Genomic DNA, 15565 nt, shown 5'->3' with positions numbered 1-15565 from the left:
CAGACATAATACAATGAATGACACAAACAGAGCATATGAAGGCTACTCACTGTGATCAACTGTAATTGACTGATGTCTAATTTAGTTATCCAGACATATTGGAAATTCTTGCTCCATAACATAACTGAATCATATGATCGACCATAAGTTTTGCTTTTTTACACTAGACATCTAACTCCTTGAGCAAGTTACAAAAAGACATCCTTCTTTAAAAAGATGTATGTATATATCATCAACCACACTATAGGAAAAATCTCCCTTATTGTAATTTAGATTCTGGTAGTCCTACCTTTGTCTACTTTGGAACTGATTGGAATGTCCGGTACTAGAAGCAGGGTTGAAAATGCACTTCACACGTTACAGTCACTTTTATGATTTGAATTGGGACTATTAGGCGAGCACATCATTTAGTGCACTTGTCTCCTTCTCCTGCTAATCCGTTAACGACTGTCTCCAATTAGTTCCAGCATCTTGTGCTGTGTCTGCAGGAGCATTGTTGGCAAAATAATTCCTAAAAAGCCAATCGGTATCTTAATTTAGTAGGTGCTCATGTACCACACAGTTAGGGGCAGCACAGGGCCCCACAGGATTTGCGGACTGAGGGGAATATTTACTAAATGGTTTCATAGGGCAGCAGAGCAAGTTACCTGGCTGCGCTGCCCTGCACCACAGGGAAAGGGCAGAAATGCTCTGTATTTATCGAATATGTGCATTCCTGTCCTTTCTCCCTGCGCTGGTGCCATTTCGGCAGCCTAGCGTCAATGCAGGCATATGGTGCAAGGGTGCCTGCATTACACGCAGGATTGTTTTTGTGAAGAAAAGGGCACCTTCCTGCACAAAGACAATCCATAGAGGCGTTTTCCTCTTTCTATGTGTACTGCAGAGTGCAGCTCACATAGAAAGAGGGAAAATGCATAGAAATAAACATATTTCTCCTCATTACGCCTAACCTGGGGAGGCGTAAGAGTTTAATTCATTCACAGGTTTGCAAGTCCTTGGAAATCTGAGCCTGCTTCTATAACCATGGGAGTTGCATGGGAACACCCACCGCAACACCCATGGAACGTCTCCCTTGTAAGGTAACGCAGTGATTTGCGCTGCATTGCAGTACTCCATATTTGTGTAGCTATTCAAAACCATGCAAAGTGGCTTTGCATGGCTTCATAAGTTTGATTGGGTCTTTGTCTCGTGCATGTACCACGTTGCGTGGTACAAGACCCTCGTAAATATGTCCCTGAATTTATAGTGATTCCCTTAGTCCGGAGTAAGAAAGACTAGGATGTGTTTGTAAGTTCAGATCCTCACCATGTTTGAAGGAACACAGCAGCACGCCCTTCAGTAGGATGCAGATGGGAAGAATAACAAAAAGGTTTGGCTTATGTTAGTTGAGGAGAGGGAGGCTTAGACCGCAGCTGCTACCTTGGGCGTGCTGATTTCTCTTGGGTAGGATGGGGCCAAAGGAGGGATCCATGCATTTTCGGAAGGGACGGTGGATGTAAACTGACCTCTGAAACAATTGGACTCATGGCCCGGTGGTTGCTGGCTGCAGCAAAAAGGTTAGTCCTGCGGAACACGACGCATATTAGTCTGAGCTTTATCAAGAGAGTTACATGTGAACACATACTTAGGGAGAGTTTACACAAATCTGTCACCGAAAAAGAGACCGGCGGTGGGATCCACGGCGGGTTCAGGTGATAGATCCGTCAGCTTAGGTTGCAACAGGATGAGACCAAGCCACATCTTTTCCCAGTAATAGAAGCAAGTTCCTCACCCAAGAAGACAAGGGAATTGTGGACCCAACCACAAATGGTATTTAGGTTCCTAGGCTCTGGGCATCAAGATCTATGAGGTGCCGTGCTCTCTTCTGGAATGCTGGCTATGCCCACTTCAGTCCGGGGAAGACATTGTTCAGGTATATACATAGCACTTTGCGGTGCTTCTAAGTTGTCTCAAGGTCATGGGTATAAAATATATAAATTGATATACAGAAGACATATATGAAGAATAATTGGGATACAGAAAAGAAGTAAACTATTACAAATAAGTGTGAGAAAAAAGAGAAATGGAAAACGATGTAAGCTCAAGAGCTTAGGCGAGCCCTTATCTGTTGCCAGATAAAGCAATAAGAGAGGATGTTTCCTGCTGCACCTGATGTTATATACTAGCAGTGTTGTCACATTACCTTTGTTGTGTCAGTCCTCATTGCTACTGCCAGGAACAGTTATTGTAGAGGTATTGCATATTATACTCTCGTCATTGCCTTAGACTTACTAGTCACTGAAGCTAGGAAAACCCCAATTTCCATTTGCTTTTTAAAGTGTAATTAATAAGTAGTTGAAATGCCATAAATTAGGTAGCATCACCTGAACTGCTTAATGCATTTGGCTTTGAAGCAGAAAAATTTGAAAGAAAGTTGGCAGATAGGTAACAAACAATATTTTGCCCTGACTAACGAGAGGCACAGACCTGCACCACTAAGGGATGTACATTAACAATCATTGGTTGAACTGTTTATTTCTGAGTCACAAAAGGAGTTTCTATGGCTCACCCCATTGAGCTCTCACTGAAAGATGCTGTTTGCTGCCTGTGATCATGTTTGCTGCAATTCTTTACACTTTCCCAGTTGAACACTTTCTTTCACCATCCACTGCACTAAGACAATTTCTAAATTATAGTACCTGAGATATATATATATATATAAATATTATTTCACTCGTAAAAAACCAATGAAATTCCCCCGTTATAGTTAGTTCAGATAACTATAACTCGCGCGACCACCACTCTATCACAGGGATGATGTCATGAGTGATGCCACTGACCATGTCATGAGTGATGTAATATGTGACATCATGAGCAGTGGATTGCGGGCGCGCGTGTTATAGTTATCTGAACTAACTATAACAGGGGAATTTCATTGTTTTTTTACGAGTGAAATATCCACCTAACTATACCATGTGTGAAACCTATGGTTTTTTAAGTGAATTTGCAAGGTTTTTTAAATGCTAATTCCTAACTATAACGTGTGTGAAACCTATGGTTTTTTCAGTGAATATATATATATATATATGTTTATATATATATATATTTATTTATTTATTTATTTCCAATTAAAAAAACCAACGGTAAAGTGACATTATAGTTGAGTGAAAATGTCAGTTAAAACCTACCATTTTCAATGAACAAAACCACTGAACGTCCCCAGTTATAGTTATTTCAAATAACTATAACTGCCCACCCTAAAGTAAGTACCTCATGCCCTCGCCATGCACAGTGTTGTTATTATTGATATCATTTCAGAAGCTGCAGTGAAGTTATCTTTGATGTCATGGAACATGTCATGAATGATGTAAAATGTGATGTAATTATCAATGCATAGCAAGATGGCAAGTTATAGTTACATCTGAAAGACCTCAACCACAGATTCCTCACCTCAGAATATTCCTCAGGCGTCAGACTGGATCTGCAAAATCTTGAAGCAGTACCTATGTGCGCCACTATGTGGCATCAATCAGCTCATTGTTTTTCCCATCATATGACATTGCGGAGCTCATATATGTGCCATCCTAGCACTAACACCAGTTCCCTTATTTCCGCACGAAGAGCGTGGATCCAGAGGGCTACCTTGGTCATTTTTTGACCAACATTTTACGACCTTTTTTTGAGCAACTGCTTCCACTCTGCTAGGGTCATGCCCCCTACCATGCCTACTGGGTTTAAGCCTTATGGGTAATGTCACAGACTAATGTCTTTGTCTGATCCCCTCTTGGTCTGTCTCTAGAGCCTCGGATCGAGTCACGATTCAAAGGCCTGTGCAAAGTGCAAGTTGAGGACCCCATGGATTTTCACAAGGGGGCAATGAAGGTCCTTTCAGTGCATCAAAAAAAGGTTTTGTGCTGTTCTCGGTCCAGATGTCGGGGCTGCTCTGGGGCTATTCTTGGAGCTGTACCCATGGACTGTTGTCTTTGAGCTCACAGACATCTTTCCTCAAGTTAGGTAAGTTGAAGAAGCACAAGAAGAAGAAATCTATGCATTCTTCAGCTTTTCCCTCCAAACGGCTTGCTTCTAGGCCCTGATCCCGCAATCCTCCTACAGAGCCAGCATCAGAGCCCACTCCGCACTTCCACGATTTCCTTGGAGCCGGAGCGACACCCGTTCAATTAAAAGAATTTTGCAATGCAATCTATGGGCAACCAACTCACTCTTGCCACCTTCGGGCCCCGCGGAGCCATGAAGTACCCTGGATGGGTTACTGCTAGCGGGGTACACCCCTGATACCAGCTGGGCCTTCTGTATCTGCTCCTGGATTGGGATCACCGCCAACACAGGTGCCTTCTTCTACTGTGGCTCCCTCCATTCTTGTGCTCAATGACAACGAGCCCATTCCTCCTAGTTGGACCGTCCTGACACCACTCAACGTCATTAATGACACAGTCCAGGCATTACTAACCCCTGGACTTCCCGCCACTTCATTGTCCCTTCCTCTGTACATGGGAAGATGAAGAGGAAGGGTTTGGTCCTATGGAGGAGTACCCTGACCCAGCTAAGAACTGGTACGAGGAGCTGGGTGACGTCAGTGGGTTGGACATTTCCCCAGACTCTGGCATTATTTCCCCTCCAAGCAAAGTTTCAGAGGAAGGTTCATGCTTTGCCACCATGATGCAAGCGCAGCTAGGTCCTTGACCTGCAGCCGGCGGCATTCAAAGTCAAGGCCAATGTCTTTACCAAAGTGCTACACCCAGGAGCAGACTTGGTTGTGCCCTTGCTTCCTTTAAATGAAGCCCTCAATAGCGTTCTCCTGTGGGCCTAGGCAAAACCTTGCACAAGGACTTCTGTGCACCACATGATTGATCAATGCCATTGTGCTACCTCAGAAGACCCAACCTTCCTCTTCCCGGACCCCTTACATGCGGGCCTAATGATGCAGGCCTCAATCTCTAAGGTCAACCCAAATGTGTTACCTTCCACACCACCGAACAGGAGTCCAAGAGCCTGGACACATTTGGGGAGTGCATCTTTTCCTCCACCACCCTTGCATTGCAGTCGGTGAACACAGCAACCATCTTGGGCAGTTACTCCCATACATTGTGGGACTCGTTTGCACAGCTGCTTCCCATGCTGCCTGTGGAATGCCATGCCATCCTCAGCCAAACCCTTGTGGATGGCAGGGACGAAGAGAAGTTCACCATATGGTTTACGTTGGACACAACAGACTCCCTAGGCAGAGCCATGCTTTCTATGGTGGTTCTGCATCGTTCTGTCTAGTTGCTGTCCACTGGGTTCTTGGGGGATGTCCAGGCATTCAGGATCAACATGCCCTTTAACAGCTCCCCCTGTTTGTTGATAAAGCTGGCACAGCACTCGGGGGCTTGAGAGAGAGCCGGGTCACCCCCCACATCTATCTGACTTTCTCTATCTGCCATCTCAGCAGCAGTCTTTTCGCCCCTACCGCAAAATGGTCAGAGCACTTATGGGTGCCTGCTATACCAGCAGTACCTGTCAGTACAGCAACCTGCCCAGTTATATCATAAACAGGGCTGCAGATCTTATAAAGGATGCAGGTGTGAGGCTCAGCGAGCTCTCCAGTGCCCCACTTCTCCGGTAGCCGCAACCGCTAAGCCTCTTTAGTAACCCTCCCACCAACACAGCCATCTCGTTGGTGGCAGAATCAGGCACCACTTGCCTCAATGATCTCAAGTTATTTCTGACAAGTGGGTGCTTCAAATTGTGGGGAAGGGGTACATCCTCCCTTTTGTGGAAATACCTCTACCCATGCCACTGCTCCAAGAAAGGCTAATAGAAGAACACCTTTCTCTGTACCGTCAGAAAGTGCAGGCTCTTTTGGCTGAAGGAGCCATTGAGAGAGTTCCTGCACCAGAAGTAGGTTGCAACTGCTATTCCTGCTACTTTATAGTGCTGAAATAGGACAGAGGATGTCAGCCTATCCCAGATCTGCACCCTCTCAATGCCTTTCTGCAGAAAGAGAAATTCTGAATGCTCTCCCTGGCTCAGGGTTCATCTGCCTTGCACCCTGGGGACTGGATGATAGCGATGTATTTGCAGAATGCTTATTTTCACATTCCTCAGGCGTTAACTGCGGTTTATGGTGCCCCACAAGCTCCCCTTCAGCCTCAGCAGCACCACTCGGGTGTTCACGAAAGTGATGACTGTGGTTGTAGATCATCTTTGTCGATCAAGGGTTCCAGTTTTCCCCTACCTTGATGACTGGCTGCTGAAGGCGTGCTTGCCCCAGGCCGTTGTCCTCCACCTCCAGACTACTGCAAACCATTTACACTCACTGGGGTTCACTATCAAAATGCCAAAGTCACACCTGACTCCTTCTCAGATGCTCCCTTTCATCTGAGCCAATCTAAATACAGTCCAGTCTGCATCTACCCTCCAGAATGGAGATTCCAGTATAGTTGTGCTATAATCCTAATGTTTCAGCATTAATCTTGGATTTTGGTAAGACTGACTCTGAGGCTTCTGGGTCTGATGCCGTCCTGCATCCTGTTGGTAAAGCACACCAGATGGCATATGAGGGCTCTGCAGTGGGATCTGTAGTGCCAGTGGGCACTGCATCAGGTAATCTCTCCTCGCTGACCCAGATTTCGAAGGAGACTTCAAGAGAGCTGCAGTACTGGCTAACGAACCGTGATTAGGTCAGCGCCAGACCCCTCTCACATCCTCACTTAGACCTAATAGTGGTAATCAATGCACCACTTCTGGGCTGGGTAAGCCATCTGGGAGAGGTAGAGATCAGAGGACTCTGATATCCACCGGAATCTCAGCTTCATATCAGTCTTCTGGAGCTGAGAACGATCCGACTGGCATAAAAATCCTTCTTTCACCCATCACAGGAAGGCTGGTTCAGGTGATCATGGGCAACACCACAGGTATGTGGTATTGCAACAAACAGGGCAGGGTTGGGTGGGGTCTTGGACTCTGTGAGCCTCTAGGCTTAGCTGAAATGCCAGGACATTTTCCTTGTGGTACAACACCTGGCAGGATCCTTGATCACTGGTGCAGACAAATTCATCCGTTGATGTCTTGTGGATCACTAATGGCAACTACACTCGGAGGTGGGGTTGAGGTTTCTTCCAGGAATGTGGAGAACCTTGGTTGGATCTGTTTGCCACTGCCAAGAACATGCAGTGTGGTAACTTCTGCACATTGGAGTTTCCAGAGCAGCTTTTACTGGGAGACACATTCTGTTTAAAATGGAACTCAGGACTCCTGGTTGCCTTTCTGCCAGTACGGGGAACAACCTTTACAACACAACTTTTACAACGCACTACACTTACAACGCATTTTTTACAACGCAACATCCACTACAACGCATTCCATTACATAGCATGACACTACAACGCATTTTTAAAAACTACCTTTACAACGCATTCCATTACATCGCATACTACCTTTACAACGCATACCATTACAACGCATAATATTACACTACACTATCCAACACTTACCCTACTGTTGCACCCCCTGGAGTTAGAATAGTAGTTTTTACCCCTATACTATCCAACACTTACCCTACTGTTGCACCCCCTGGAGTTAGAATAGTAGTTTTTACCCCTATACTATCCAACACTTACCCTACTGTTGCACCCCCTGGAGTTAGAATAGTAATTTTTACCCCTATACTATCCAACACTTACCCTACTGTTGCACCCCCTGGAGTTAGAATAGTAATTTTTACCCCTATACTATCCAACACTTACCCTACTGTTGCACCCCCTGGAGTTAGAATAGTAATTTTTACCCCTATACTATCCAACACTTACCCTACTGTTGCACCCCCTGGGGTTAGAATAGTAATTTTTACCCCTATACTATCCAACACTTACCCTACTGTTGCACCCCCTGGGGTTAGAATAGTAATTTTTACCCCTATACTATCCAACACTTACCCTACTGTTGCACCCCCTGGAGTTAGAATAGCAATTTTTACCCCTATACTATCCAACACTTACCCTACTGTTGCACCCCCTGGAGTTAGAACAGTAATTTTTACCCCTATACTATCCAACACTTACCCTACTGTTGCACCCCCTGGAGTTAGAATAGTAATTTTTACCCCTATACTATCCAACACTTACCCTACTGTTGCACCCCCTGGAGTTAGAATAGTAATTTTTACCCCTATACTATCCAACACTTACCCTACTGTTGCACCCCCTGGAGTTAGAATAGCAATTTTTACCCCTATACTATCCAACACTTACCTTAAATGCAATTTAATATTATGCGTTGTAATGGTATGCGTTGTAAAGGTAGTATGCGATGGAATGGAATGCGTTGTAAAGGTAGTTTTTAAAAATGCGAATGGTAGTTGGCAGCCGCCAAGGAATGCACTTTGGTTGGGACTCCAGCAATGCGAAAATCATGTGTCTGGGGAATCCGTTGAAGTGAAAATGCAGTACAAACTTGAAAAGCATTGCCCACTGAAGGGTAACAATCAGGAGTTTTACAGCGCACTGCATGGTCCAGCATGCCTGAATTCAGCCTAACGAGGCACCTACCAGGGGGCAAACATTATAAAAAGGCAATTGTCATGTTGCTGTGTTGTTACTTCGAGATGCTTTGGCTCCCCTCTGATGAAGGTCTAGATGTGACCGAAATGCATTAGGAAATGCCAGCGTGAAAAATAAAATCTTTTAAATCACCGGAAGGAGTGCAGCTCATTCCTTTCTCATGCAGAGAGGTTTGATTGATATATATATGTACATATATATATATATCAGTTTCAAGGCTGATATCTCTATCCAAAAGGCAGCATACCGTGGACCAACATTGTTGCAATGTGGTATATATATATTTATATATATATCACGTAGAAAATCCCAATGGTGTGACAAACACTTCGGCGTAACACACGGGCACAGACTCCGAAAGCTGGTTGTGAAGAAGGATGGTAGTTTATTCACTCATCAAGAAAAGGCCCAGCATGACGCGTTTCGCCTGCCAAACATGCAGCCTTGATCACATAGCGCTTTAAGTGGACATGTGCAGTATATATACAGGTGAAGGTGATTGGAGGCAGTAGTCTGCTTGCTATGATCATGGTAGTGAGTAGGCATTTTACTACATCTGACGCCAGAAGTCATGCGTGAAATTTTACTACACGAAGGAAAGCAAGTGTCAAATGACATGGCTAGGCATACAGACAACAGTGAAAACAGACTGTTTAAAAAAGATAATTTTGTAAATGCTGATAGCAACACATGGCGACGAGTGAAATCCAAACAAAATGAATTGTTTGGAAATGAAACATATGAACTAAAATCATTGCGCGCTAATGGAAAAGCGAGACAGTGCAATCTGACACGCACTGGCGAAAATCGTGCAATGAAGTGATGAACCATCTATCCCAATGCTGGCGTATTTCATACATAAGTACCCATGACTGTACTAGTGCTCATGAATATGAGCTACAGGGGCCCTAGGATAATCCCGCCAGTATATCGGGAAACTGAGGACTGAGCCTATATATATCATACCACACTCCTTTGTAGTAGACAGAAGTAGAACACACACGGGTCATGCACACAGTTGCTCGTTTAATGAAATATAATATATGTATATATATATATATATATATATATATATATATATATATATATATACATACATATATATATATATATACATATTCACTTAAAAAACCATAGGTTTCACACATGTTATAGTTAGGTGGACATTTCACTCGTAAAAAACCAATGAAATTCCCCCGTTATAGTTAGTTGAAATAACTATAATTCGCGCGCCCGCAATCCTCTGCTCATGACGTCACATATTACATCACTCATGACATGGTCAGTGGCATCACTCATGACATCACTGATGACATCATCCTTGTGATAGAGTGGCGGTCGCGCGAGTTATAGTTATCTCAACTAACTATAACGGGGGAATTTCATTGGTTTTTTACGAGTGAAATGTCCACCTAACTATAACATGTGTGAAACCTATGGTTTTTTAAGTGAATATGCAAGGTTTTTTAAATGCTAATTCCTAACTATAACGTGTGTGAAACCTATGGTTTTTTAAGTGAATTTGTACGGTTTTTTAAATGCTAAGTTATGTTTGTATCATTATATATATTTGTTTAAGGTTTTTCACCGTGCGCGCACCGTGCGCGCAGCCGCGATTTTTTGAAAAAAATATAAAATGTTTTTTTCACCCTTCGGGGTCCTTCAGGGACCCCCTGACAAAGGATAGGGAATCAGGAACTCTCTACCCTGCCCCCTTTTCACGTTCGCCACCTCTCTTTTTCACTGTCGCACCCAAAACAAACAAAATGGCGGATGACACTTCCTGATTTCGACCGAATCGAACGTTGACTGACATGTAACCACCAATCAGAATTACGCTCGCGCACGTTAGGGTGCGCGCACGGTGCGCGCCTATAGATATTTATGTACTTTTAACTGCAATTTTCTCAGGAAATATTGAACAGATTGACTCCATATATGCAAAAGGCACATGCCTAACCTGAGGACTACCTCTTTGCCAAATTTCAAGTAATTCTGTTCAGCCGTTCGGGCTGTACCTTCGACTAAAGGTCCTATGGGAAAATGCATGGGGAAAACGCGTTTTGGGACCCCTCTTTTTTACCAGCCCTCGCTTGACGAATCACCCCGAGACTTTCAGGGTAGGAGCTGAGCAGAGCGCCCCATTAGTTTTGAAAATTTCGCGAGGATTCGTCAACCAGCGACAAAGTTATTCAAAATAGAATTTTCAGATTTCCTATGGAAACACGGTCCTAACTATAACTATCTACTGGCGACCGCCAGTAGATAATATACATATATATATGTATATATATAAATATATAAATATATATTTATATATCTATATATATATATATATATATATATGTATATATATATATATATATATATATATATATATATATATATATATATATATATATATATATATATATATATATACATATATATATATATATATATATATGTGTGTCCCAGTGGTGTATAGGATATGAGGATAGCTCTCAGTCTATAACCTAGCAGGACACCACGTTGGTGAAGCGGTTTCATTCATTACTGAGGAACCTCTTTGCGCCGATATTTTTAACCCCTTCGCTGCGGCGCGAATTCCGCCGCGGCGCTGGGGGGGTTCGGGGTGAGCGCGGCGCCGCCATGCTCGTGACGGAACCACGCCGTCATGAGTCACGGGCGAGCTGTGCTCATGACGGCGTAGTTCCGTCACGATTCCGCCCACTCAGTACTTCGCCCGCACAGGCGGGGAATTAGTGCCGCGTAGGCGGAGCGGCCGCAGCATGACAGAACCACGCCGTCATGAGCACACGCCGCCCGTGACTCATGACGGCGTGGTTCCGTCATGAGCGTGGAAGGGGTTAAGCATATTGTCATTTTAAACTGTATGAACTGAATTGAATTTGAATTGTGCTTTTGAATAATTTTTTTAACAATCATCATTTACTAGATATCTTTTTAAATTTGTACCTTTCACCAGAAGAACTTGCACATCTCTGTGGGGATAACAGGAACAACTTTCGCTGTAGCACTTCCGCATGTTTCAGGAAGTACTCAGGGGCAGCAGACGTGCACAGCGGGCGTGCCGCCCATGCGCCAAAGGCGGGCCAAAGAAAAGCCCGTCTGCACCCGTCCACGCCTGGCCCATGCCTAGTGCAAGGGATGCTGCTGGTTTCAGCCCTCACTCTGCTTCTGGGTCTATTTATACTGGGGATCAATTACGAGGCTATAATACCAGCGCTAAGTGCTGTTGAAGGGCCAATCCTAGCATTTACTCATCCAAGGTACCTTTTCAGTGCCCTGATTGCAGTTTCTTTATCCACCTCTCTAAACCACAATTGGCATCATTCAGTTTTAATTATACCCCAAACAGGTTGTGTGGGATGAGGACAGTACTATGTACTTTGATCAATGCACGCTCCCTTTGTAAACACGCATCCGAGTTTGCTATGTTTGTGGAGGCACATGCTGTTGATCTTGCCTTCATTACTGAAATGTGAGGGGAAACCTCCTCAGACCCAGACTTAGCAATGGCTGTCCCTTCTGGGTATACAATGTTTAGACAAGACCGGGTGAGAAAAAGGGGCGGGGGACTGGCTGTAATATTAAGAAGTACGTGAAAAGGGACGTTTATCTCTCAAAATAATGGGCCAACTCTGGAATCCTTACTGTTTAAAATTATAATAGATAGCCACTATACTTTTAAGGGCATTCTATTTTATCGACCCCCCTGGTCCCCGGGCAGACTTTCCAAATACCATAGGCAGATCCTTGGATGTAATATCCCAGTCGTCCGGTTTTATACTTTTGGGTGACTTCAGTCTTCACTTTGAGGACCCAGGAGATAGAGCTGCAGTACATTTCATGGACATCACAAACAGCTTAGGCCTCACCCAGCAGGTGACTGGCAGTACACATTCTGGAGGACATTTGTCGGATGGATTGTTTTCAAACAATATGTCTTTATAATGTCTTCCGTCGCTGCCGCTCCTCTGGTCAGATCATAAAGCTGTTATGTTCTCTCTCTCCTTCCAAAACCCTCAGGCAGAGATATTCAAAAACAATCAGCCCAGAAGGTTTCGGCCTTGGAACAAGATTGCAATTGATACCCTCGAAAGTTCCTTGTCCCAGAATCTACCCAACTTTATAGAGGATCCGAATGTGGCAGCCGCCGCCTTTGAGGAATGGCTCAGGAGTACAATTGATCAGGTGTTACCGGTTAAATCCATTATTAACCATAGGTCAAGACAAACTGAACCCTGGAACTCTGAACATCTTCGACTTCAAAAACAAAAATGTCGCCGCCTCGAAAGGAAGTCGAGATCCTGTTATGAAACTAATGACAGAATTGTTTATAAACAAGCTTTGCTTGATTATAAAAAATCTGTGCATGAGGAGAAAACTCGCTATTTTACTACAGCTATAATAACTGCAAAAACTCCTCAAAAGAACTCTTTTCCACAGTGAAAAAGCTAGCCAAATGCCCTGAAGTGATAGACTCACCAATAAATCAGATTTTTTGTAACTCACTGGCCACTTTCTTTCAAGATAAAGTCAACGCAGTTTATAGTGGCTTTTTCCCTGTGTTTTTCCCAAGGGACACCGCCCTCTTCGGGGTCTGCAGTTTTTTCTAGTGAGGAAAGGGAAATTCACCAGCCACCTTAGACATCAGTGACCCTCCTGAACTATCCTCTTTTCCTTCTCTGACTACTGATGAGGTCATTAATCTCCTGTTGTCTACCAAATTTTGCTCCTCACTGGATCCATGTCCCCGCAAAATCTACCATAAGTATTTGCTTCCCATCTGGTTCCTATTTTCAAATGTTTTCCTCTGGTATATTCCCTACCAACTGGAAACTAGCATCTGTTCTCCCTCTCCTAAAGAAAGCAAACTTAGATGGGGCGGATCCTAGTAATCTGAAAGAAACACGTAGTGATAGATTCCTTACCTTGGAATTATCCCCAGGTGTCAGATTTGGTAAGTGTTGTCGTGCAGCTCTGCATGCGTGGTTGGCGTCATCGGCGCGGGGATGACGTCGCTGGAGCTACTTAGACGCGCCCACGCGCACTGACGTCAGTTCTTATTTTTTCCGCACCAGCAAGCGCAGATCCGGGAAGAGCAAGTAGACCCAGTCATTTTTTGACTGAGTTTTTTCGAGACCTTTTGACTCAATTTCATTGAGTCGATCGATTCCTGGTGTCGTAGGGATGCCTGGCTTGAAGAACTGTGGGTACTGTCACCGCATGATGTCGGTGATGGACCCACACCGTGTGTGTCTCTACAGCCTGGGGTGCGACCACGACAATTCGTGCCCCGACTGCCGGGCCATGGCGCGAAAACTTTGCGGGAGCACTCCTGAAAGTTGCTGGAAGTCCAGCAGTCGGCTTTGCGCCGTTCAAGGCCCCGGTCCGTGGGAGGTCGAGGGAGCGGCCGCGTGGCCATCACCATAGTTCCTCCGGATCTAAGTCTTCGCAGGTAAGTCAAAGCATTCCAAAAAGAAGTTGAAGAAGCGTGGTCGTTCCTCGACTTTCCCTAGCCCGCCACGCGATGTGGCTAAGGGTGCGAGTGGTGCCACCCCCGCGGCTTTGGCGGAGCCTGCGACGTTGCTGCCAGCCTACCCACCCTTTTGGGATCCGTCAGCGATGCCTGCTCATGTGCAAGAGTTTCTTGCTGCCATGGCCCGACTCTTTGGGCTGTCTGGCCGCGCTGGTGCCCCTACGGGCCCCGCGGGCCTGACCGGGAGTCCTGTCCTTCCATCGTCGGCAGCTCTGGTGCCGCAGCAACCCCCCGGATCTGGGATCTGACCCCGGTCGACACCGGTTGACCTTGTAACACCTCCACTGCCGTCGACCCCACCGGCACCACCTCCGACGTCGCCCGCTCCTCAGGACGACGTCATCCTCAGTTTCAGCCCAGACACGGTGCCGGATCAACGCCGTGCAGCGCCGATCCCGACGCTGATTGGGCCTTTTTTCCCCTATGTCCATCCTCCTTATTTTCAGCCTGTTTCTCAGACTTCAGAGGAAGGGGAGGACTGGGAGGGGTCTGAGGCCCTCTCACACAACAGTGTGATTATGATCCGGACTGGGCAGAGGATTTGGTGGAGGCCAGTGGTCTTGACACCTCACCTGACCTTGGCATGCTGTCTCCTCCTACCGTGGCTACGGAGGCGTGAGGCAGTTATGCAGTGGTAGTACGTAGGGCAGCCGAGGCCCTCCACCTTGAACTCCCAATCGGTGGCCCTCAGGACTAACCTACTGACAGAAGTGCTTCAGCCGGCAGCAACCTCTTCGGGCCCCTGCTGCCTTTTAATGACGCACTTTCTGACATCCTTTTGGGCACTTGGTCCAGGCCTAACACAGGGGCTCCTGTAGAAAGGAACGTGGCTCGCCGCCATCACCCGGCTCCGGGTGACCCCCTCTTTCTCTCCCAACACCCCATTACCAAGATCTTGGTTGTCCAAGCCTCTGCTTCCCAGAGCGCGTTCCCTTCCTCACCCCTGGATAGGGAATCCAAGAAGCTGGAGCAGCTTGGCAAGAAGCTGTTTTCTTCTGCCAGCTTAGGGCTGCGTTCAGTGAACACCGCATGCCTCATGGGCCATTATTCCCACTCGCTGTGGGATACGGTTGCGCAGGTGCTGCCCAACTGTCCGGAGGAGGCACGGACAGTACTCTCCCAAGCTATTGCAGCTGGGAGAGACGCAGCAAAGTTCACTATTCATTGTGGACTTGATTCCACCGACTCGCTGGGCAGGGCGATTTCCATGATGGTGGCGCTTCGGCGCCATGCTTGGCTGAGGACAACTGGCTTCTCAGGGGATGTCCAGAACACATTGATGGACATGCCCTTTGATGGCATTCGCCTTTTTTTGCAATAAGGCGGATAGTGCGTTGGAGCGTTTTAAAGACTCGCGGGCTACGGCCAACTCCTTGGGTTTGTCGGCCACTCGCCCTCCTCCGCCTTCCGCTTTTCGCTCCTTACATGGCCAGGGAAGGGGTGCCACAACACGTTCGTTCCAGAGCCACAGACCTGTGCAGCA

General features: G+C 45.9%; 1 protein-coding gene across 1 annotated transcript in view; it reads left to right on the top strand.

Moving 5' to 3' along the window:
* Positions 1 to 15565, top strand: part of UNC80 (unc-80 subunit of NALCN channel complex) — a 3271126-nt gene that overhangs the window by 2712502 nt on the left and 543059 nt on the right. The gene's annotated exons all lie outside the window — the stretch shown is intronic.

The sequence above is a fragment of the Triturus cristatus genome, chromosome 3_2 (genome assembly GCF_964204655.1).
Source record: "Triturus cristatus chromosome 3_2, aTriCri1.1, whole genome shotgun sequence".
Lineage (NCBI taxonomy): Eukaryota > Metazoa > Chordata > Amphibia > Caudata > Salamandridae > Triturus > Triturus cristatus.
The sequence above is the reverse complement of the archived record's forward strand: the minus strand, read 5'-3'. Positions and strand labels throughout refer to the sequence as shown.